Here is a 25,585-nt window from a genome sequence, read left to right on the forward strand (position 1 = left end):
TCAGCCTTCTTTATGGTCCAGCTCTCACTTCCATACATCACTACTGGGAAAACCATGGCTTTTACTATACGGACCTTTGTTGGCAAGGTGATGTCTCTGCTTTTTAAGATGCTGTCTAGGTTTGCCATCGCCTTTCTCCCAAGAAGCAGGCGTCTTTTAATTTCGTGACTGCTGTCACCATCTGCACTGATCATGGAGCCCAAGAAGGTAAAATCTCTCACTGCCTCCATTTCTTCCCCTTCTATTTGCCAGGAGGTGATGCATAGTGGCCATGATCTTCGTTTTTTTGATGTTGAGCTTCAGACCATATTTTGCGCTTTCCTCTTTTGGGAGTGTAGAGAAGTTTAAAAAAATGGGGAAATGATATACAATGAATTGAAAAAAATGTTTTAAATGACATTTGTAAAAAAAAAACCAGAAGCATTTCTGTTAGGGATTGTGGGACAAGACCTGCCAAGGAAAACAAAGAACTTATTTATGTATGCTACAACAGCGGCAAGAGTCTTGTTAGCACAAGGATGGAAGAATGAGGAAACCCCGACAAAGGAACAGTGGCAAGAGAAACTGATGAATTATGCAGAACTGGCCAAATTGACTTACAAATTGCAAGACAAGGACAACTGTGACTTTAAGGAGGAATGGGAACTTTTTACAAACTACTTAAAAAGACAACAAAATGAATTGGACTCCTTGGCAGGTTTTGAATAAACATGCACAAATTTATTGGTTAATAACATGATGGATGGATATGTAAGGATATGTACAGCTTTATAATATGCAGAGAAAATATGTGAAGAGAAATCAGGGAGAGGAGCTGAGGGAAGTCCGGGGGGGGGAAATAATGTATGTGATTATATGGTATGATAATTTGTTATATGGAAATTGAGTAATAAAAATATTTACAAAAAAATAATAAAAATCCCTGAAATCTCCAGGAAGGACTAGAAGAGACTCCATCTGAAACCCTGAAGATCTGCTGACAGTTAGTGTAGACAATATTAGCTAGATGGACAAGTATTCTGGTTCATAAGGCAGCTTCCTATGTCAGCTTTGATGCCCAGGAATTCTAAACATGGCTGATTTTTAAAAAAGGAGATAAAGGGGGAACGTAGTTTTTTAACTTGCCATGCTTCTGAACATTGCTGGCATCCATCTGTCTTGGGAGACAATGGCATGCCTCTCCAGTGGTGAAGTCACACCACTGTATTAGCAGCACTGAAGTGACTTCTCTGTGGCGCAATCCAGGGCAATATGTATGGAGGTCCTGGTCTGCCCAGACAGCAACACGCCCCTCTCAGCCTTGTGTCACGGTCTGGTTCACGGGCGATCAAAGTCCTGGCTGGGGACATCGGGACCAGGGGCAACATGGCGGGGTGGGAGCAGGAACGGGAGTCTAGAAGCCAGGAGTCAGGAAGCAAGGAGTCACAAAGTCAGGGGTCCGAGGATCAAGAAGCAAGGAGTCACAAAGTCAGGGGTCCGAGGATCAAGAAGCAAGGAGTCATGAAGTCAGGGGTCCAAGGATCAAGAAGCAAGGAGCCAAACGCAGCAGGGCAGGGAATGTGTTGCTGTGGCAAAGAGCCGAAGGGAAATTCTGACCTTATATCCCTTCCTGGCTCTTGTCACCAGGTGCTGTGAGTTACCAATCGGCCTCACCTGTGTGGCTGCACCTTGCCTCCCCAGAACAAACTTAGGAAGGCCCCATTCCTGCAAAGTCCGACTGGTCACAGGGCCTGGCTCCTGCACACACTCCTGACACCTTACTGCTGTGGTCCAAAGACAGCAGAGCAATATGTCTGGCATCAGCTGGGCTGCAGAAGTTGCTGGAAGGAGGCGTATAAGGCACCATCCAACAGTCTTCGGGGCTCCACTCCAGATTTGTGTAGGGTTTACACCTTCTTTGTCCTGAAGATACCCTGCAAGGAAGTGGAGGTTTAGAATCAGAGTTTCTGAACGTAGGAAGTTGCCTTATAACCAGCTGGGACTCTTGGCTGTTTATACCAGGGGTCAGCAAACTTCTTCAGCAGGGGGCCGGTCCGCCGTCCCTCAGACCTTGTGGAGGGGCGGACTATATTTTGGAAAATAATAATAATTATGAACAAATTCCTATGCCCTACAAATAACCCAGAGTTGCATTTTAAATAAAAGCACACATTCTGCTCATGCAAAAACACCAGGCAGGCCCCACAAATAACCCAGAGATGCATTTTAAATACAAGGACACATTCTACTCATGGAAAAACATGCTGATTCCTGGACCGTCTGCAGGCCGGATTCAGAAGGCGATTGGGCCAGATCCGGGCCCCGGGCCTTAGTTTGCCTACCCATGGTCTATACTGACTAGCAGAAGCAAGCTCTCTGGGTTTTCAGACAGGTTTTCCTCCAGCCCTACCTGGAGAAACTGGGGATCAAACTGGGACTTTTCCATTCCTTACTCGCTTCTCCTCCACAGAGCTCAGAGAGGCTCTGAAGCCATCTACCATCCATCCAGGCTGAGACCGGCCTGGTTTTAGCAGCAGAGCTTCCTCATTTCTTTTCAAACTGTTTGCTGGACCAGAGCACAAAGACCTTTCTGTTGTTGCGCATGGGAGGTTGAGGGCAGAAGGCCTTGGAAATGTCTTGGAAGAGCTCTAAGTCTACAGAAGGATAAGCCCATTAGGCAACTAAGAGGCTGCAGATATAGCTCCCGGGGCAGCCCTCCATGAATTATGCAATGGAACATTTCTGTGTGATGTGTTTAGGAACCACGCAGATTATTTACTCAGTGGATTATAATAGCTCTGAAGGAGTTGTTTATGATCAAAGGTAAATATGTGGTTTGGTTCACAGGCAGTCAAGGTGAAAATCCAAGCCTAACACACTCAGTCCTGCTCACAGAGGCTGCATCTCCAACACTGTTCACCCCAAATCGTCCGACTGAAAGAAAGAAATAAATTGGGAAAAATGGGTTGTATCCAGCAGTAGTCATACTTACAGTAGACTCATTGAAATCAGAAGGAGCGTCTCCACCTCTATCGCTCAGCCACCGGAGCCATACAACACTGGTTCTAAAAGACCTACATTGGCTCCCAGTGAGTTTCCACCAACACAAATCAAAGTGTTGGTGTTGACCTATTTAAAGTCCTAAATGGCCTCGGCCCAGTATAGCTGAAGGAGCATCTCCACCCCCATTGTTCAGCCCAGACACTGAAGTCCAGCTCCGAGGGCCTTCTGGTGGTTCCCTCCCTATGAGAAGTGAGGCTACAGGGAACCAGGCAGAGGGCCTTCTTGGTAGTGGTGCACGCCTTGTGGAACGTCCTCCCTTCAGATGTCAAGGAAATAAACAACTACCGTATTTTTCGCCCCATAGGACGCACCGCCCTATAGGACGCACCTAGTTTTTTGGGGGGGATTTATTTTTCCCCCAGGCACGGGGCTGGCGTGGGGGAAGTCCAAGCTTCCCCCGACCCCAGCCCCCAGAACAGCCTGCTATCTGCAAGCCTAGGGAGCCGCGCTGGTCTCCCCAGGCTTGCGGAGAGCTGTGTGAAGCCCGGGTGCCCTCTTCAGCGCGCCAGAGGCTTTGGAATGCAGGCAGCTCTGTGCAACCTTTAGGAGCCCGGCGCGGCTTCGCGCCGAGCTCCCGAGGGTTGCGCAGAGCTGCGCAAAGCCTGGGAGGGCAGGCAGCTCTGTGCAACCCTCGGGAGCCGGGCGCGGCTTCGTGCCGGGCTCTGGAGGTTTGCACGCAGCTGCGCCGAGCCCCGGAGTGCAAGCAGGGGTCCCTAGGGTTGAGCAGAGCTTCCTGAAGCCTGGAGAGCAAGAGGGGTCAGTGCGCACCGACCCCTCTCACTCTCCAGTCTTCAGCGAAAGCCTGTATTCACCCCATAGGACGCACACACATTTCCCCTTCACTTTTGGAGGGGGAACAGTGTGTCCTATAGGGCGAAAAATACGGTACCTGACTTTTAGAAGACATCTGAAGGCAGCCCTGTTTAGGGAAGTTTTTAATGTTTGATGTTTTATCGTGTTTTTAATATTTTGTTGAGAGCCACCTAGAGTGGCTGGGGAAACCCAGCCAGATGGGCAGGGTATGAATGAATGAATTAATAATAATTGAAATCATTGGGTACAACTATCTTAGGCCTATTAATTTCAATGGGTCTAAAATGTTGTTGCAACCACCTAAGGCAGGCTCATTGAAATCCATGAACGTAAGTTAGTTATATTTATTACCTACAATGGGTCTACTCTGAGTATAATTTAGTTGAATGCACTCCCTAAACTCCCAATGCTGATGGCTGCAGGAGAGTTGGAATAGTATTGCCTATGAGATGACCTGGCAGCACGTACACTTATGAACACCCCACCCATTGAGATCAAGCAGGTGCCTTTACATTCTGGTTTAGACAAGCCTACCCAGATGTTTAGAATATTGAAGTAGTTTTAAATCAGGGTTGTAAATATTTCTTGATTTTACTGTTTTACCTTTTGCAAACTGCTTTGGGATTTTTTAACATGCAGGGTATAAATTTTATGAAATAAAATACGTCATTTATTATGTTGTGAGTTTGAGGGGCAGCCTGCACTATGCCTGAGATCCTTATAATTCTCAGGGTCCTGGATCCAGAAAAGGTTAATATCTGATGATGATGATGATGATGATGATACATTTATACGCTGCCCTCCCTGGACAGAGCTGGGGTCAGGGCAGCTAACACCAGTAAAATTGCAATAGAAGCATAATGGAAGGAGGCCATGTTTCAGAAAGCTGAAGCCTGAGTCATTTATGTTTTAAACACTGATATGAGCACCTTGAGGGACGCTGGTGGCGCTGTGGGTTAAACCACAGAGCCTAGGACTTGCCGATCAGAAGGTTGGCGGTTCGAATCCCCGCGACGGGGTGAGCTCCCGTTCCTCGGTCCCTGCTCCTGCCAACCTAGCAGTTCGAAAGCACGTCAAAGTGCAAGTAGATAAATAGGCAGGAAGGTAAAGGGTGTTTCCGTGCGCTGTTCTGGTTCACCAGAAGTGGCTCAGTCATGCTGGCCACATGACCTGGAAGCTGTCTGTGGACAAACGCCGGCTCCCTTGGCCTATAGAGCGACATGAGCGTTCAACCCCAGAGTCGGTCACGACTGGACCTAATGGTCAGGGATCCCTTTACCTTTACCTTTATGAGCACCTTGAACTGGGCCTGGAAATGAACTCGCAACCCATGTAGCTGTGTTAAAACTGGGATTTTATGAGATCTAAATGGAACCCCAGCCAGAAATCTGGCGGCTGCATTTTGGACCAATTGAAGCTTCAGATCCAATCAATAACCAAACAACCAAGGCCATTAATATACTTTGCTATCTTAGCATTTTGGTTCCCATATCCAGAAATCTGTTTTCTAGTCTCTAGTTTTATCATTAAAACAAATAAAAATACTTAGGACCCTGTTCTCATTTGACCTGTTTTTTTCTGATTTCTCTTTCAGCATAGTCTTCTCCTTTGCCAACCTGGCTCTCAGTGTCAAGTATCTGAGGATTTTAAGCAGAAAATGGGGGTGCAGAAATAGAGGGTGCAAGGAGAGCGAGCAAGTTTATCTTACGCACAACTGCACAAACAGCATGGCTATATTCTGCATAAAAATGTGCACAGAAGACCTGCAGCATTAGCAATTCATTAATATGCAATGAAAAGCTTATTTGTACTTTGTCTAAAAGTAACAGTAATTCTTTTTTTCAAAAAAAGAATTATTTCCCTTTCATTTGCATAAGTGATGAAGCACAGAAAGCTCAGCCTTTTTAGCAACAGCCCTTTTCTAGGGGAGTAATAATTTAAAGATTTTATGTATAGGATGGCGAACTGTCCATTTAAGCGCATTTAGGCTAATGTACAACAGAGAACCCGAGTGATTGCGTTAAGGAACATGCTAATTTACTGCATCTCGTTTCCACGAAGCCATTTATTGGGGTCATTTTTCATGGACCGCGGTAGTCACTTAAATCATCATATTTCATAATAAGCATTGAGGGTTACTATACAGTGGGGATTGTAAAAAATAAAGGAGAACTGCCTGGGGGTTTCCACTAATCTCTGCTATAGTTAGGATGTGTGAGCCGAAGATGGTGAGTGCTGGCCTTGTGGGCACAGGCTTTGAGCCTAAAACAGGGTTTTGATTTATGCTTTTTATTGATCACATTCATATCGTTCTTCTTCCGGGGATGTTAAGGGTGTCTTCTGGAGACGCTGCCTGCTCCAGCTTCACAGCCTTGGTGAAGGGAGGCTGTGATTGCAGACTTCCAAGTCTCCCTATTTTCCAGGGACAGCCCCAGATTTACAGAAGCCACGCCTGGTTTCTGATTTAATCCTGCAATGTCCAGCTTTTCCTTAAAGGTAAAGGTAAAGGGACCCCTGACCATTAGGTCCAGTTGTAGATGACTCTGGGGTTGTGGCGCTCATCTCACTTTATTGGCCGAGGGAGCCGGCGTACAGCTTCCGGGTCATGTGGCCAGCATGACTAAGCCAATTCTGGCGAACCAGAGCAGCACATGGAAACGCTGTTTACCTTCCCACCAGAGCGGTACCTACCATATTTTTCGCCCCATAGGACGTGCCGGGCTCCGGAGGGTTGCGCGGAGCTGCGCCAAGCCCGGGAGTGCAGGCAGCTTCGTTTTTGGAGGGGGAAAAGTGTGTCCTATAGGGCGAAAAATAAGGTATTTATCTACTTGCACTTTGACATGCTTTTTGAACTGCTAGGTTGGCAGGAGCAGGGACCGAGCAACGGGAGCTCACCACATCGCGGGGATTCGAACTGCCGAACTTCTGATCGGCAAGTCCTAGGCTCCGTGGTTTAACCCACAGTGCCACCCGCATTGGAGGGTATGGTAGGATGTCTCTATTTTTATTGGAGAAATGTTGGAGGGTATGTGTTTGCTCCTTGGGCAAATACTTAATAAATGAGACAAAATGAACTAAAAATATAAGACTCATGCTGGAATGGACTGAAAAAGTCCATCTGCTCCAGAGGCAAGGAAACCTTTTCAAACTGAGGGCCACATTCTATTTTCAGAAACATCCCAAGTGAGCGAGGCCAAAGGCAAAAGTAGGCGAAGAAACAAATGAACAGTTTACCTTTGTGAAATAGTCTAGTTTTGACACACACTCCTCTTTAACCTGGCCAGCAACAGGCATTATCAGAGTTCAGGGACCCATGCCAGTCAGCAAGGGTCTTGTCTAATGTGGCACCCTGACAGAGGACAAAATTAGGCGCCCCCCCCTTCCTAAATATTTCTTATTTTCACAATAACTCCTTATTTACTTCTTATTATTTTGTTCCCCCTCAGTTCAGCACCCTGTGCGGAGGAACCGGCCATGCCACCCTAAACCTGGGACTGCAGCCAGGCATTTGGAGCAGAGATTCACATTTATTTTTTGACTTACTTATTTAAGATCTTCTACTGTCTGTCCCTCCCTACTCATCTTCCCCCTACGCCAAGAGGTGGGTTAAGCCGAGAGACAGTGCCTGACCCGAAACGCATCCAGTAACAGATTATCTTGCCCCTGGTATGTCAAACTGATCCCTTCTCTCTGCAGGAGAAGGCTTCCAGCAGATACTATCTCATTTGGAGGTTCGTTCCATACAATATGGGAATTTCTCAGGTGTGGTGGCACCTGCCCTTTGGAACTCCCATTGCACATCAGGCAGATACCTTATCTATTGTCTTTTCAGCACCTGTGAGAGAACTTCCCTTTCCACCCATGATTTTAAGTGGAGATCTCTATCCTAGCCTGCACCTGTATTGGGTGTGTGTGTGTGTGTGTGTGTGTGTGTGTGTGTGTGTGTGTGAAATTGCTTTTACATGTGAAATGGGGATAAGATGAGGGAGCCTTACCCAATGGATGTGCGCTTGGCTGCTCTGATCTGCGGAACTGGCACTGTTGCAAGTGTCATATAATACTTGTTCTGCGGCAGATGAAGGTGATAGACTATATGGGATTGGCAGAGATGACCGCCAGAATCCGAGACCAGGGAAGAGAGACAGCGGAAGAAGACTGGAAGAAATTTAAGGACTATCTTAGGAAACATTGTAAAATTATTGAATGTTAGAATGACGTTGGTTTAGAAATTATGTGGTTTCTAGCTGTAATAATTAAGTAAAAAGAAAAAGAAAGGCTAAAAATTTAAATGGATAATAAGGGAGAGGATTTGGTGAATTAATAATTGGAAATTGGAATACAGAAATGGAGGTACGAGGAAGTCGGGGAAGTAAGTTACAAGAAAATAAAAGATTGAAATTATACTTGTTTTTGTTTCTTTGTTTGTTTGTATTAATGTCTTGTTTGTTATTATATAATCTGTGAAACTTTAATAATTTTTTTTAAAAAAATATAATACTTGTTCTGCATTTGTAAAATGCTCGCACACACAATATTTTAGTGTGGAACTTTGGAACTCCCAGCCTGTTGACCTCAGGCAGATGCCTCCACTGTACTCTTTTCAGCAACAACATTTTTGTTTAGGCAAGCCTATCTGGATATGAAGAACATTGACATGTGTTGATCTGCTTTTTAGCTTATTGTTGCTTTTGGCTATTTTTTTGAAGGTTTCAAGTTGTTGTTTTTAAATGTTAATTATAGAATTATAAAATTGCAGCGTTGGAAGGGACCCTGGTGGTCATCTAGTCCAACCGCCTGCAACACAGGATTCTATTTGCCCAACCTGGGGCTCAAACCCATAACCCTGTGATTAAGAGTCTTTACCGACTGAGCTATCCTGCTTGGAATGTCATTGTTTCATTCTTTTTGTAAACCGATTTGAGGTGGTATATAATTTTTACAAAATAAGTAAAACCAATGAATAGTTTGTATATCTAAAACAACAGCAAACCTATGGTTATGTGGAACATACTCAATAAACACACAAAACGTAACCGGCTGTACTTTTGAAAAAATAAGGTATACTATTCATTGTATCAATTTGTAGATTTCAACAAAAGTCTCATAAGGTTCAATGAAAAAAGCAGAAGACCCAGTGGATCAGTTCATTCTCTAGTCAGTTCATGCATAAGGTCCATACATGTATAAGTATCTATTCCACCTGTCTGTTCAAAGAGTCCAATAATCCACATGAAGAGTTGTTACAGTTCCACAGAATCCTTTCACAGAGTCTCAGACAAGGATTTCCGGAATATTAGCCTTGTTTCGCCATCCCAGGCTTCATCAGTAGAACAGGCTCTAAGTAATGCAAATAAATACTGAAATATAGTGGATTTCATGCTCTTTATTCAGCTCATAGTGGTGAGAAGGAATAGAAGTTCCCCCACAATATCTGCTTTATATATATTCTTTACACAAGGGGCTGCACGTGATTGGCTAATTCCAGGATTCACTTGTAGGCCAATCAGGTTGCGGATTCACTTCCACCTGGAGCTGGATTGGGTGGCTCCTGCGGACCAATCATACTGCTGCATTGTTCTAGGACCAATCAGACTGCTGCATTCTGAATCCTATTGTTCTAGGACCAATTAGACTGCTGCATTTTGGATCCTATTCAACTCAGTACATAACAAATACAATATCATAATCTCACACATTTTTACAGCAAAATTAATGTAACAAACCATAAACAACTGTACATACCATATAATATTACAGGATAGTGGATCTTATAGCATAGTAGTGGTTGCAGTAAGCAGCGACTGTTACAAAGCAGGATTATATGGACAAGCACAATATTGGTTTGAATAACAGGTGTTGGCAATCCACAGATATAAAATTTCTTTCTTAAAATGACCCATATGACACAACAGCAGTAAAGCACTCCATGCTCAGATGTTATACATGTAAACTCATACATAAATGTAATTCATTTTCGGATCTAAAGTAATAGCAGTTCACAGATACAAAATTTGTTTTTCAAAGTACAGTGGTACCTCAGGTTACATACGCTTCAGGTTACATACGCTTCAGGTTACAGATTCCGCTAACCCAGAAATAGTGCTTCAGGTTAAGAACTTTGCTTCAGAATAGGAACAGAAATTGTGCTCCAGCAGCGTGACGGCAGCAGGAGGCACCATTAACTAAAGTGGTGCTTCAGGTTAAGAACAGTTTCAGGTTAAATACAGACCTCCAGAACGAATTAAGTACTTAACCTGAGGTACCACTGTAATCCACTCGGCCCACAGAGGTAAACCAAACTTAGCCCCTGCTCAGGTGTTCTACATATAAACATTAGTACACATTCATAAAAAGCAACTATAATCAATTTCAGTATTCAAACCTGAGGGATGCAAATAATTCATTAAGAAAATAAGCTCTCAGACCTATCAAAGTAAGAATATCAGAGCACCGATCTAGGATCAGGAACAATGTAACAGATGCTCCTCTAGTACAACATTTTATTGAAGCATCTCATTCTGATGAGGACTGGACATTTTTTGTAATTTGGACGTATTCAAGTCCTATTGAACAAGCTAAAGAAATCCTCATGCAGAAAGAAACTAGGTTTATTTCCTTATTGAATTATTTGCATCCCAGGTCCTCTTACTGCTCTCTGTCTTACATTTGTGTTGGGTAGACCATCAAAGGAGCAAGCTGCTTTGGGGTGCCGCAGAATTTCATTCCAGATTAATTGCTGGACAGGCATCTGTTAGAGATGGGCAGATGAGCTCAGTTCCTGCCATCGCAGGATAGTCCCTCGCCTATCCTGGGCATGGAATCAAGAGAGCTGAAAGGGACCCAGAACTCTCTGGTCCAACTCCCACTGCAGGCAGGCAGGCAGGCAGGCAAGCGTCCTGTGTGCTGGGCTGCCCACAGATGAAACCACACAATGTGGACCAAAACCGTGCCAGAATCAAGGAGCAGGGGCACCAGATAATGGCGCCAGCTGCTCCAGAAGACTCAAGCCAAGCGAGCCCAAAGTGTGCTGGAAATGGGGGGGGGGGGGAATAACCAGCCTTTCAACTGCCATCTTTCCTCTCTGGATGCTTGTCACGCTAGCGTAAGGATGGCATTTGGCCACAAAATAGCCTCTGCTGTGTGATTCATGAAATCTGGCAGGTTGTCTGATGTGCTTCCCAGAGGTTCATGCTGTATATGTAGAGGAATGCTATCACACAGCCCAGCAGCTTGGCACGCCGCTACAACTCTCTCTTTCTTTCCCTCCCTCCCTCTCCCTCCCTCCTTCCCCGTCTGTGTTTGGGATGCAAACGACGACCAGTATGAATGTCTGCAATTTCAAATCCTTCAATAATTAACTCCAAGACTTGTGCATTCAGGTTCTGCATAAGTGTGGATTAAGGATGGGGAAAATCTCTCAGTTTTGTTTTCTCTCCTCTTCTCATCTTTTATCCCCAATCTTCAATCTTCAGTTTTCCACATTTTCACATCAGTTTGCAGTAAAATAACAATAACAATAAATTAAGTCCTCATGAAAATTTAGTAGCATTTTGGTGTGACTCTCTTCCAGTAGATACCCCCTTTTTTGCCTTCAGGTTTTGTCCAATATACACATTTTCATTTCCCCCTAATATGATGCATTTTTATGTAAGTTTCGCCAATAGATGCACTGTACACTAGTGTGTGCATTTTAATCGGGTGCAGAACTGCGCTGCACAATTTGGAGAAGAGTGGATGTTGAAGGGTGGCTGTGTTTCATAAATCACAGAACTGTAGCGTTGGAAGGGGCTCCAAGGGTCATCTAGTCCAACCCCCTACAATGCAGGCATCTCAGCTAGATCATACATGACAGGTGGCCATCCAACCTCTGCTTAAAAACCTCCAAGGAAGGGAAGTCCATCACCTTCCGAGGGTACTCTCATTGACAGCAATGTGCATACATTTCTTCAGTCTCATGGGGAAATATTCCCAGAAGGTTGCATCCAGCCAGGGATTAGTTCAAGGTAAGTAGCTTTAAGATTACAACCTAAAAAATTGAATTCCCCCAACCTTCTATGGTTTTAACCCAGCATTCCCAAAAGTCAGAACATGAGCGCAGTGGTGCTCTTTTAATTGGTGATGCCTGGAACTGAATCTTCAACCTTCCATAGCCCCTTGAACTGTGGGCCCATAGAATGGGGTTGACCAGCGATCCTTCCGTTCCCCTATAGTGGTGAAAGCAATCCTGAAGGAGCCCTCACTCCTAGGAAACCTGGATCCACTTTGTACATCTCATTCTGTGGCCCAGCTTCAAGCACCTTGCTGATCTGACAGCACATGAGCATCATTGTTTCCTTTGAAGTTGTGGAGGTGAAAAAGCGACTCTCATCAAGATTCGCCCGCATCGCCAGCTTCAGTGTTGTGGAATCCATCCTCCTCCCTGCAGTGAGGCCGATTGCAACTGAGCGATTTCAGCTGAGTCAGCCAGAAAGGCTTTGTGAATGAATGGGCAGAGTGCAGGATGTCAAGTCGTTCCCACTATGACTCAGGCGGCTTCATTAAAAGACAGTGGGAGAGGGTGGGAGAAGGAAAGGAAGGCATATCTGTTGCGGAAACATTACCAGCAATGTGCCTCCATCAGGAATGGGTCTTGTTATTTTGAGAGTTTCCACCATCTGTGCATATATACACATGTACTAGGCAGAAGTAGATGAAAGACTCACTGTTACACGAGGAAGGTCTGGGTGCAGGTCAGGTGCACATCCTCCAAGACCAATTACTTCCATCAAATACTAGTTGCATAGAAGCCTTCAAAGCAACCTCTTCCAAACTGGTGCCTTCCAGATGCTCTGGACCAGAGTTCTGACTATGCTGGCTGATGAGAGTCAATGCCCAAAGCAACATCTTGAAGGCCACAGGGTTGGGGAGTCTGCTCTAAAGCATAAATTAGGGAGAAGATGAGCCTCTCAGAATGCACACCTTCAAATTCTTCTCCCTTTCTTGAGCTTAGCAGAAGGATGAGGAACCTGTGGCCTTTTCGTACTGCTGGACTACAACTCCCATCATCTCCAGCTATCATGTTCAGGGATGATGGGCAGTGGAGACCCAGCAACATCTAGAAAGCCAAAGGTTCCTCTTCCCTGGTTTGGCATAAACCTCTGCAATGGCTTTTGGAGGCTGAAGAGGAGGAAGAACTCTCACTGTAGCTTCAATGCTACCACAGAGTGCAAGGTGCCTGATTATCATCATCCAAAGCAACTACTCTATTCCGAACTTAAAATGGAAAAGCGTAATGCTGGTGGTCAACAAAAGAGGTTTAAAGACTGTCTCAAGGCAAATCTAAAAAAATGCAGTATAAATACCAACAATTGGGAAACACTTGCCTGCGAGCGCTCCAGTTGGAGAACAGCCTTTACCAAAGGTGTCATGGGCTTAGAAAACACTCAAACTCAGGACGCAAGGGAGAAATGTGCTAAGAGGAAGGCACGCTTGGCAAACCCTCACCATGATCAACTCCCTCCCGGAAACCAATGTCCCCACTGTGGAAGGATGTGTGGATCCAGAAACAGCCTCCACAGTCACTTACGGACCGTGTTTATGGAAGACAATCTTACTCGGCTACAAGTGATCGCCAAAGAAGAAAAAGTAGAGTGTCTTAAACTCAGGGATTTCTACTTGTGTAGTTTGACCAAGCTGCGGGAGGCAGTAGAAGACAGGAGTGCCTGGTGTGCTCTGGTCTATGGGGTCACAAAGAGTCAGACACTTCTAAACAACAACAACTTGTGTAGTTGTTGATGGGATCCATCTGTCTTGAGACAATATAGTGCACCTCCAGGTGGAAACTCAAACTGCTGCATTAGCAGCACCAAAGTGACCTCCCTGGAGCGCAAGCCTGGGCAGTGTGTGTGGAGGTCATGGGCTGCCCAGACAACAAGACTCCCTTCTTGGCAACACTGATGTGGTCCAAAGGAAAGCAGAGCAAGACATCTGGCACCAGCTTGGCTGCAGGAGTTGATGGAAGGAGGTTGCAAGGTGCCATCCAACCACCATAGGGACTCCACTCTGGATTTGTGTAGGGTTTACCGCTTAGTCTTGTCTTCTCCCAAAGATATCCACAAGCCAGCAGAGATTTAGGCTCAATGTTTTCCATCTCTTGGATGAGCTCCCTCCCCAGGATGATGAGCCCTACCTGCCCCTCATTTCCCTCTGCAGCAGCCTTTCTCAACCTGTGGGTCCCCAGATGTTGTTGAACTACAACTCCCATCAGTCCTAGCTAGCAAGGCAAGAGCTCAGGGATGATGGGAGTTGTAGTCCAACAACATCTGGGGACCCACAGGTTGAGAACTGCTGCTCTACAGCATGGACAGACACCACCTTCTTGACCATTGGACTAACTATCAGTCTTGTCCTCTTAATCTGCTGGAGTGTGTCTTCACATGCAGGGGAAGTCCCAAACTCACCAGTGCTTTGAAACACATCAGCTACCCTCACCTGCTTTAGCCAGTTAGTCAAAGCCATTCCTAGGGTGTTGCTGCTGTCACATGCTGACACCTTCTGAGTACCCCAGAAGAAGCGCAATGTGGATTGTGGATAAGTCATAACACAAACACCCCAAAAGTAATATTCCTTTGATTTTTATCATGGTGCAACTTCACTTGGAAGACTTTCTCCTTTGTGCTGCAAGCCGGTAAAAGGGAATTCGCTGCCCAGTTGCTCAGTTGCTTTCATTTTCTGCATCATGCTAAATCGTTCCAGCGCTGGCCTTTTACAAGACTGTTTTCTCCAGCTATAAAATCTTAATGCACTCGAGTGCCTTCGGTCGTGCTTTCCAGCAGGGAATTGAGGAGGGGGGAGAGAGAGAGAGAGAAGGTGAGCCCCCAGTAGTAAATGAAATATTAAGTATTATTAAGTATGAACTAGCAAAACCTGTTATCCATTAAAATGAATCTTTCATGCTTTCACGGGCTTTATTTATTTATTTGCTCATTCCCCACGAGGGCATGGCACAATCTCGTGAGTTTTGGATATAGCCTTCACAGTATGTAAAACACACGCACACAGGTAATTTATGGTCCTGCTCTGTATTGCCCCAAGGAAACAAATCAAGGACACAAACCTTCCCTTTTTAGGGGGAAGGCCTGAGCTCAGAGGTGGAGCATCTTGATTTGAATGCAAAAAATCCCAGGTTCAGTCTACAGCATCTGCATGTAGGGCTGGGATAGACTCTTATCCTGAAACCTTGCAGAGCCTCAGTCACTCACTGCAAATGGACCATTGGTCTGTCTGACCCTGTATAGGGCAGTTCCCTATGTTTCCTTCAGCTTCATATACCATCGGTGAGCCACTTTGTGATCTATTATCAAAGGTTCACTTAACAGCTCTGGCGCAATGCAAACTGACAGCTGCCACCAATGCGGAAACCTTGCTTCCAGTTACGTTAGTGACTTTCGTTTGTTGCAGTTTTAATCTTTCGCTTATTCCCCCTCCCCTTTTACAAACCTTCCTTTGTTAGGCAAGGAGTCTTTTTTAAAAACAAAACAAAACACATTATCCTTGTTTTACTTGTGTTTCCCTGGAGTTGGCATCCAACTGGAGGAAGATAGGGTTGTGCATAGCTGCTACCCTAGCATCCCAGTAGGTGGGTTGCTGTTGCTTACTGGGTAAGGGAGGAGAGCGGGCAAGGCACAGTGAAAACACACTGGCAGGAAGGGCGAATTAGTTCATGCCAGCGCATTCGCACCACAGCAACCTCTCTGCTGCTCTGCCCCTTCTCCTCTCCCTCCTGGTAAGCAACAGTAACCCACCTGACAGGAAGCTAGGGTAGTGCCCCCACCCACTCAGCAAGCTACTTCCTACAGGAAAGCGCCACCTGCATAATTCATTTCTGTCAGCTGCTATGAAGCCCCCACCACACCCTGCTACTGGGTAGGACTACTAGGGATAACGAAAAAGAAGCAAGCAACCCTAGAATGGCCAGTACCACGAACGGGCTTACTGCCCCCAGAGCTCTTCAAGCGAGAGGCAATAGCCCTGCAAAACCTAAGGAGCTCATCACGTTTTCGTCTCCCTTGCAAGATGCCGCTTTGAGATTGCAGGCTGTCAGAGCTCTGATCCATTTAACGAGAGAAAGAAAAGACAGCTTGAAGCACACGAAATCACAGAAAATTGGGGGAAATGGAGCAAAATGACTGGCGGGTTGATGCCTGTTGTTTTTTGTTTTTGTTGTTTTTTGGAAAACATGAAAACAAAAATGAGACAGATAAGCGCAGTCCCGTCCCAAGTTTCTGCTTGCCCTGAGCTTGACGGCAGGTTGAGGTATAAACATAAATCAATACATCTGCTGACACATGATGATGGAACTCTCTCTTTGAAACAAGGTCATTCACAGGTTTTCCAAGTTGGTTGCAATTTTCCCTGAACAATTTGGAATGAAACTTCAAGCTGAGTGTCTGACTGTGATTGGTCTTACCGTAAAGCTCTCTGTCATGGGTAGGGAGTATTTTTCCAAGTGGGGGCCAGATTCTCTTTCTGGGTAACCTCTCAAAGTGGTGGGCATGACCAGACGCCAGAGGCAATACTGGGTATACTTTGTACAGTAAGCTGGTTTCTTCTTCTTCTTCGGCGTCTTCTTCTTCAGCAGTCACTCATGGCCAAATAAGATTGTCTTCCATGAACACTGTCTTAACAGTGAGTCGGTAAGTGACTGTGGAGGCCAGTTCCGGATCTGCACACCCTTCCACAGTGGGGACATAGGTTTCCAGGCAGGAGTTGATCATGATGAGGGTTTTCCAAGCATGCCTTCCTGTTAGCACATTTCTCCCATGCGTCCTGAGTTCGAGTGTCTTCAAAACCCATGACACCTTTGGTAAAGGCTGTTCTCCAATTGGAGCGCTTGCAGGCCAGGGTTACCCAACTTTCTGTGCTTATACTGCATTTTTTAAAGGTCTGCCTTGAGAGCGTCTTTAAACCCTATTTGTTATGCTCTGGTATTTTGCTTCCCATTCTTAAGTTGGGAATAGTGTAGTTGCTTTGGAAGACAATAATCAGGCATCCAAACAACATGACAGTCCAATGAAGTTTCTACACATGCTCACCCACCCCTCCCTGTCCTCCGTTCAAGCAAGCAAGAGGCACCATCAGAATTCCAGCCAGGCAGAAACACTCAGTATGGTGGTACAAAGCAGGGCAAATGAAGGGTAGGGCCTAGAGCAGGGGTCAGCAACCTTTTTCAGTTCTGGGCCGGTCCACCGTCCCTCAGACTATGTGGTAGGCCAGACTATATTGGGGGGGAATGAATGAATTCCTATGCCCCACAAATAACCCAGAGATGCATTTTAAATAGAAGAACACATTCTACTCATGTAAAAACATGCTGATTCCCAGACCGTCCACGGGCTGGATTGAGAAGGAGATTGGGCCACATCTGGCCCCTGGGCCTTAGCTTGCCTACCCTTGGCCTAGAGAGAGTCTCCAGGGCCGGATAACAAGAACTGAAGGGCCATGTTCCCACCGTGGATCTACAGCTAGTTTGTTATTAAAGGCACAGGGACCATAAAGAGCTGAATTTGCCCTTAGTCAACCCTCCAGGAACTGTATGATGATGGTGGTGGTGGTGGTGATAATTTATACCCCACTCATCTGGCTGGGTTACTCCAGCCACTCTGGGTGGCTCCCAACAGAATATTAAAAACACGATAAAACATTAAACATTAAACACTTCTCTAAACAGGGCTGCCTTCAGATGTCTTCTAAAAGTCAGGTAGTTGTTCATTTCCTTGACATCTGATGGGAGGGCGTTCCACAGGGTGGGTGCCACCACTGAGAAGGCCCTCTGCCTGGTTCCCTGTAATCTTGCTTCTTGCAGTGAGGGAGCTGCTAGAAGACCCTCGGAGCAGGACCTCAGGCTGAACGATGGGGGTGGAGACACTCCTTCAGGTATACTGGTGTATACTGATAATGGGGTCTGTGGCCACCCCCACACTCTTGCTCTCATGAACACACACACACACACAGAGAGAGAGAGAGAGAGAGAGAGAGAGAGAGAGAGAGAGAGAGAGAGAGAGAGATGGAGACACAAAGGGAACCGTCCTTCATCTCAGCTGATCCACACAGGTGAACAGAGGATAGGGTTTCCTGCTCACCAAATGATTGAAAGGCCATTTGCATCCCCATCAGGGTGCTGTGTTGGATAGAGCATCCCAGTGCTGTCTGGGGGGTTGCAAGGTAAAGGTTCGAAACCTAGCAGTTCGAAAGCACAGCAGTGCAAGTAGATAAATAGGTACTGCTGCAGTGGGAAGGTAAACAGCATTTCTGTGGGCTCTGATTTCTGTCACGGTGTTCCGTTGCACCAGTAGCAGTTTATTCATGCTGGCCACATGACCCAGAAAGCTGTCTGTGGACAAAGGCTGGCTCCCTTAGCCTGAAAGCGAGATGAGCGCCGCAACCCCATAGTCGCCTTTGACTCAACTTACTCACCAAGGGGTCCTTTACCTTTACCTTTTTAGGGGGGGGGGTTGCATCAGGCCTTTGGACTGGGTGTTAGCAAATGCCCAGAAGGACAGTTAGTAAAAAGCAAAATGTTGGCAGTGTTAAGCATCTTACTGATCTTGTCCTGCTTCCTTGAATTTATCTTCGCTTTCTTAATTCTTTGAATGGGTCTCATTGTCCTAAAAAACAGGCAACCAGATGCATTTGCCTTACTGTTCCTTCTTCAGTTTCAGGAGATGGAATGACACTCTCACCCTCTACACAACAAACACACACACACACTCCTCCCAAATGCTCCATTTAAATGGCTTACCCTTACTGATTTGCTTGCTCACTGCTGCCTTGGACAGCTTTGCATTCTGCCCTATGATATAAACAGGAGCGTGCCAAATGGCTGATCTACACGAGAAGAGATAGAACTGACATTTAGCGGCCGTATTTCATGAGCTTAAAAAAAGGGGGTGCTGTCACTTTAAGTACATCTCACTCAGGATCCTTGGCATTTTAATATGGACCAAAATAAAGAAAATAAAAGGAGCATTCGAAACACAATGCGACATCCCGACTTGCTTCACGCAGCCAAGTGCAGCTTGCTCCCCAAGAACAGAAAGTTGATGCACTGACAGGACAACAAATTGACATAACAAATTTATGGGATTGAAAATTGGCCACAACTTTATTGCTTAGAGGTGTAGGTAGACTTTGGCTCAGGCACTGGGCATTGGGTGTGTATCCTGAATTAGCCTTCTGATTAAACACTTTAAATAGTCCTTTAAAGTGACAGCACTTTAAATCGTCATGGCTTCCCCCGAAGGATCCTGGGAAGTGGTGTTTGTTAAGTATACCAAGAGTTGCTGTTGTTGTTTAGTCCTTTAGTCGTGTCCGACTCTTCGTGACCCCATGGACCAGAGCACGCCAGGCACACCTGTCTTCCACTGCTTCTCGCAGTTTGGTCAAACTCATGCTGGTAGCTTCGAGAACACTGTCCAACCATCTCGTCGTCTGTCGTCCCCTTCTCCTTGTGCCCTCCATCTTTCCCAACATCACGGTCTTTTCCATGGAGTCTTCTCTTCTCATGAGGTGGCCAAAGTATTGGAGCCTCAGCTTCACGATCTGTCCTTCCCGTGAGCACTCAGGGCTGATTTCCTTAAGAATGGAGAGGTTGGATCTTCTTGCAGTCCATGGGACTCTCAAGAGTCTCCTCCAGCACCATAATTCAAAAGCATCCATTCTTTGGCGATCAGCCTTCTTTATGGTCCAGCTCTCACTTCCATACATCACTACTGGGAAAACCATAGCTTTAACTATACGGACCTTTGTTCGTAAGGTGATGTCTCTGCTTTTTAAGATGCTGCTAGCGGACCCCAATTCCTCTCGCACAGCTACAATTCCCAGAGTGGTTTAACGATCAATTCCTCTTCACAGAGAATTCTGGGAATTGTAGCTCTGCAAGGGGAATGGGGGGGGTCTCTCCCGAACGCTCAGCACCCTTGACAATATTATTTGGGGGAAACCAGGGCTGTTTAAAGTGCTGTGAAACTGGTTTGACTGCATAGTGGCCTAAATGACCTCAGAGGTCCCTTTCAACTCTCAAATTCTCTGTTCTTTACCACTAACGAGGAAGCCCATCAATTACTAAGGAATGGGCAGCTTCTGCTGCTGCATAATTACTATATGAAATTCTTTGCAACAAGATAGGATAATGTCCACTGGCTTAGTTAGCTATTACAAAGATTTATAGAGGATAGCTCTATTGATATTCAGAGGCTGTATACCTCTGTTTATCCAAATCTGGGGACAAACAATGGCGTAGGGCTATTTCCCATCCTGAGCAGGTTTCTAGGGAAATTTGCTCAGGCACTGCTGAAAACGCAGTGCTAGTCTACATAAGTATTCTGATGTAGCAATTCTTGTGTGTGTGTGATCGGGGGGGGGGGGGCTTTTTATATATTATTAGGGATGAAAGCAAATGTCAGATATTCACAGCTGCAGTTCGTGGTCCTAAATATAGCTTGAGCTTTCCAAATTGTTGTTGTGGATCTGCAGGGGTGGAAAAGATCAGTGCAGGGTGCCAAAGATGTTGTGCTCTCAAGCCCAGCTGTGCTGAATGGGAAAGGATGGGCAATGGCATGCCAGTCGGAGAGGCAGCAGAGGGGTAACTGTGGTGCAGACGACTTAGACTGTAGGGATGTACAATAGCTGGAAGACCTGTGATTTAAATGGGGAGAACAAGGATGTCCTTCGCCACCATAATTTCTGTTGGGAACCATGGGCAACGAATCCCCATTTCTGTAACTAATAATGGTGAGCAGTACAGTCATACCTCAGGTTACAGACACTTCAGGTTGCATGTTTTTGGGTTGCGCACTGTGACGAACCCAGAAGTACCGGAATGGGTTCCTTCCAGGTTTCAGCACTCGCGCATGTGCAGAAACACCGATTCGCAACCTGTGCATTTGCAGGCGCAGCACTGCGGGTTGTGAACACTGTGGGTTGCGGACGTGCCTCCCGCACGGATCATGTTCACGACCCGAGCATCCCACTGTACCTCATTCACCCCAATGGTGCAGCTTCCACTGTGCCTAACCCATTCTCTCCCATCTCCTCTCCCCAGCTGATTTTCACCCAGAATGTGTTTCTTTTTTATTTCTTGAATTTATATACCGCCCTATACCCGGAGGTCTCAGGGCGGTTCACCAAAATAAGATTAAGATCACAATATAGAAAATCAAAATAAAATCAATAACCCAATAACCCTACCCCCAAAGAGCCACATTTTAAAAGGGTATAGGATGTCCATCAGGTCAACCAAAGGCCTGGCTAAAAAGGAACATTTTTGCCTGGCACCTAAAGGTGTGCAATGAAGGCGCCAGGCAAACTTCCCTGGAGAGAGCATTCCACAGATGGGGAGCCACTGCAGAGAAGGCCCTGTTCTCGTGTTGCCACCCTCCGGACCTCTCAAGGAGGAGGCACACAAAGGAGGGCCTCAGAAGATGATCTTAAGGTCTGGGTAGGTTCATATGGAAAGAGGCGGTCCTTGAGGTATTGGGGTCCTGAGCCGTTTAAGGCTTTATAGGTAAAAACCAGCACTTTGAATTGGACCCGGAAACTAATTGGTAGCCAGTGCAGTCGGACCAGGATCTGTGCAATATGCTCAAACAGCCATGCTCCGGTGAGCAACCTGGCTCCTGAACTCCGTACCCATGTTCCATTGCAAACCTCAATCTGAAATCCTGACTTTGGGATGAGCTTAGTTGCAGAGGAAAAATGAGTGGGGCGAGGAAGGGTTAAGCATTCCGCTGGCCACTAGCCCTTCCTCCTCATTCCAGCTTTCTGGAGAAGTGGTGCGTCCTGAGTCTCAAGGCATGAGGTAGAGACGGATTCTTCTGTTCTGCCTGAGAAGGCCTTTGACTCTCAGGGAGAATTTGCAGAGGCAATAGCAGATAACACATGAATCTTAATGTAGTTAGATTTGAAAATATGATGAGGCGCCAACATTTCATTCCTTTGCCGAGTGCCAAGTGTACAGGTCCCGATGATGGATGCGCATATTTATCTGCTTGGTGAGTTCGAGGCCAGGTTTGTCAAATTTCCTTACATTTCTAGTTAAGCCATGTTCTGGGTTATTTGGAGCTCTGTTATCATTGCTCCCAAAGCTTTTGGGCCGTGTGTCCTTTACACACACACACACACACACACACACACACACACACACACACTACATTCAAGTTGGAATTTTATCTGCTTCATACATCAAATGTGACGAGAACAAATTCAAAATCGGAGCTCACACCTTGAAGCTGAACTTTGTCAATGATAATGTATGAAGTTCAGAGCTGGCTTTTTTCATACTCTGCAATAACAACAACATGGATAAAACACTGCAAAAATAAATAAACGTGTGAGTGAAATCCGTAGAGAGTTGACACCAGCACTTATGAGGAGCGATGTACACACAGAATGGAATACCGAAGTTTTATTTCCAGCAAAATGTGTGCATGTATCTGTGCATGGATAACTCAGAATACAGTGGTACCTTGGTTCCCAAACTTAATCCGTTTCGGAAGTCTGTTCCAAAACCAAAATGTTCCAAAACCAAGGCACGCTTTCCCATAGAAAGTAATGCAAAACAGATCAATATGTTCCAGACTTTTAAAAACAACCCCTAAAGCAGCAATTTAACATGAATTTTACTATCTGACATGACCATTGATCCATAAAATGAAAGCAATAATCAATGTACTGTACTATAAAATAAATAGGACAGTATTGTAGATGATAGGAACTTTTATTACGTGCTACCTGTAGCTCTGTGAGGGGATTGGGGTGTCTCCTAACTCTTAGCATCCCTAACAAATTACAGCTCCCAGAATTCTTTAGGGGAAACCAGGACTGCTTAAAGTAGTATCATAGTGCTTTAAATTTCAGGTGTGAATGTGGCCTTAAGAAGCTGCTTCCAGAAACCAAATAGCAGGGGCCACCACCAGTGGCCGAGCAAATGCCAGCGCTGCCCAGGGTGGGCGCGCTCCCGAGGGGGGCAGAGGGTGCCCTCCCAGGTGCAGGATAGCTGCTAGGGTACATGGAGTGGCATGTGCATCCTGCAGCCGGGGGTGGACCAAGCCGCCGATGGTGGACATTTGGCACACCACCTGCCCGCGACTCCCAAGCCTCCCCCAACCTGTTAAGATGAAGGGGGAGGGGAGAATGCCGCCGGCAAAGCACACAGCTCCCCCCTTCCCTCAATGGCTCAGGGTAGGCTTGGGAGACATCACCTTGCCAACAAAGGTCCGCATAGTTAAAGCTATGGTTTTCCCAGTTGTGATGTATGGAAGTGAGAGCTGGACTATAAAGAAGGCTGATCGCCAAAGAATTGATGCTTTTGAATTATGGTGCTGGAGGAGACTCTTGAGAGTCCCATGGACTGCAAGAAGATCAAACCTATCCATTCTGAAGGAAATCAGCCCTGAGTGTTCACTGGAAGGACAGATCCTGAAGCTGAGGCTCCAATACTTTGGCCACCTCATGAGAAGAGAAGACTCCCTGGAAAAGACCCTGATGTTGGGAAAGATGGAGGGCACAAGGAGAAAGGGACGACAGAGGACGAGATGGTTGGACAGTGTTCTCAAGGCTACTAAAATGAGTTTGACCAAACTGCGGGAGGCAGTGGAAGACAGGAGTGCCTGGCGTGCTCCGGTCCATGGGGTCATGAAGAGTCGGACACGACTAAAACGACTAAACAGCAACAAGGCTTGGGAGCTGCTGGTGGGCGGTGTGCCAAATGTCACCCCCCTCAGCTAAGACACCCAGAGCAGTCCATCCCTCCTTCCTCTGCCCCTGGCTACCACCAGGAAAGTTTGTTAAGCAGTGTTCAGTGGCCAAGAAGATAGTGCAATCTCCCAAGCACACACAACAACAAAAACCTGCTCAACAGATATTTTTTAAGGTATTCTGGAAGATCCATTGCACATTTATTCCTGAACGTTCTGTGTTCTCCTACAACTTTGCATTATCTGTTTTTTCTCCTCAGGGCCATTTACTCAACACCTTCCTAGGACAGAAGAGCTGACTCGTCCCGAAGCCTTTGGCCAGAAGAGACCGAGCGATTTACAAGGTTCAGGCTTTTAGTGAGTACCGAACTTGTTTAAACCCACAACTTCCCTCCCCGCGAGAGTGTTTCGTTTTCTGCTGAATCAGGCACCTGGATTTCCACACACACCTACGTTCGACAAAAGCTGTTATTATGCCAATGCAGTAGTTGACGCTCAGCAAAGAGAGTGAAATTTTCCACCGGCGCTAAGCTGTGATTGAATTTGTTCAGATTAGGCCTGGAGCTGAGCAAACTGGAAATGCATCATTTGAGAGATGCTCTTTCATTTTTATGGAAATGTTCCGCCGTCTTCAGATCTAATTGAAGGTCCTGACATTCCAATTTCCCTATAAGAATGTATTCAAACACCAGCTCAATTCTTATTCTTTATTTTCTTTGCAGAATTGAAACGGCAGTGCGTCAGATGCACGCTCGTTTCAAAGCCTGCAATCTCGGGGATCGTGTTTTCCTTTAAATGGGTGCTCGATAACCCCCATTCAAGCCACGTCCTACAGCCTGATCCATGATCCACACAAACCCAGGATAGCTCAGCTATAGGATTAAGGCCACCCCTCCCACTTCGAACAAACAAACAAACAAACGAGGGCTGTGATAGGATTCTTGCAAGCATGGATTAAAATGCACAGAAGAATTTTTGAGTTTGTCATATGAGGACAAAAGAAAACTTGACATGTGATAAGAGAGAATGGAGGAGTGATGGCTTCCCCACCCCTTCTTTTTATACAATACAAACTACTGATAGGTGGTTTTACTTTTTTAAAAAAGGCATGTGATAAGAACATCCAACTCCTAAAAATAATACTTAGCATTTGTATAGCACTTTCAAATATTCAAAGTGCTTCACTTGCATTATCTAATTGTAATCCTCACCAACAATCCCGAAGACAAAGCTCTGATTTCCCTATTTATTTATTTATTTATTTATTTATTTGCTGCCTTTCCACAGTTAAAACAATGCTCAAGGAGGCTTACAATATGAAAAGATTTACATGATTACACTGGACGCTTGGGTTGCAAACATGATCCATGCGGGAGGCACATTTGCAACTTACAGCATTCGCAACCTGCAGCACAGCGTCTGCGCACGCGCGGGTCGCGATTCGGTGCTTCTGTGCATGCGCAAAGCATGATTTAGCATTTGTGCACATGCTCGAGTGCCAAAACCCAGAAGTAACCCATTCCGGTACTTCCAGGATCAGCATGGTGCGCAATCCGAAAACGCGCAACCTGAAGTATCTGTAACCCGAGGTATGACTGTACAAACATAGCAAAGTAGTCAAAAATAAATAAAACACATTAAAAACTACATAACCAAATGGAAGAATTCCCACATTAAAATAAAGATACAAAAAGTTAATCTCAGTAGAGTGGTACCTCGGGCTACATACGCTTCAGGTTACAGACGCTTCAGGTTACAGACTCCACTAACCCAGAAATATTGCCTCAGGTTAAGAACTTTGCTTCAGGATGAGAACAGAAATTGTGCTCCGGTGGCGCGGCAGCAGCTGGAGGCCCCATTAGCTAAAGTGGTGCTTCAGATTAAGAACAGTTTCAGGTTAAGAACGGACCTCCAGAACAAATTAAGTACTTAACCCGAGGTACTACTGTAATATCAGTAATATCAGTTGATATCAGTAACAACAGCAAAAACTCCGA

The 25,585-nt window shown here is 45.7% G+C and overlaps 1 long non-coding RNA gene across 2 annotated transcripts in view; it reads left to right on the plus strand.

Moving 5' to 3' along the window:
- Positions 1 to 25,585, plus strand: part of LOC308588431 — a 137,984-nt gene that overhangs the window by 101,646 nt on the left and 10,753 nt on the right. For both annotated transcript variants that reach the window (XR_014008754.1, XR_014008755.1), the window contains exon 3: positions 23,849 to 23,945. This is a non-coding gene — a long non-coding RNA (uncharacterized lncRNA). The remainder of the gene's footprint in view (positions 1 to 23,848; positions 23,946 to 25,585) is intronic.

This window comes from Podarcis bocagei (genome assembly GCF_964188305.1).
Source record: "Podarcis bocagei genome assembly, chromosome: 5".
In the NCBI taxonomy this organism is placed as follows: domain Eukaryota; kingdom Metazoa; phylum Chordata; class Lepidosauria; order Squamata; family Lacertidae; genus Podarcis; species Podarcis bocagei.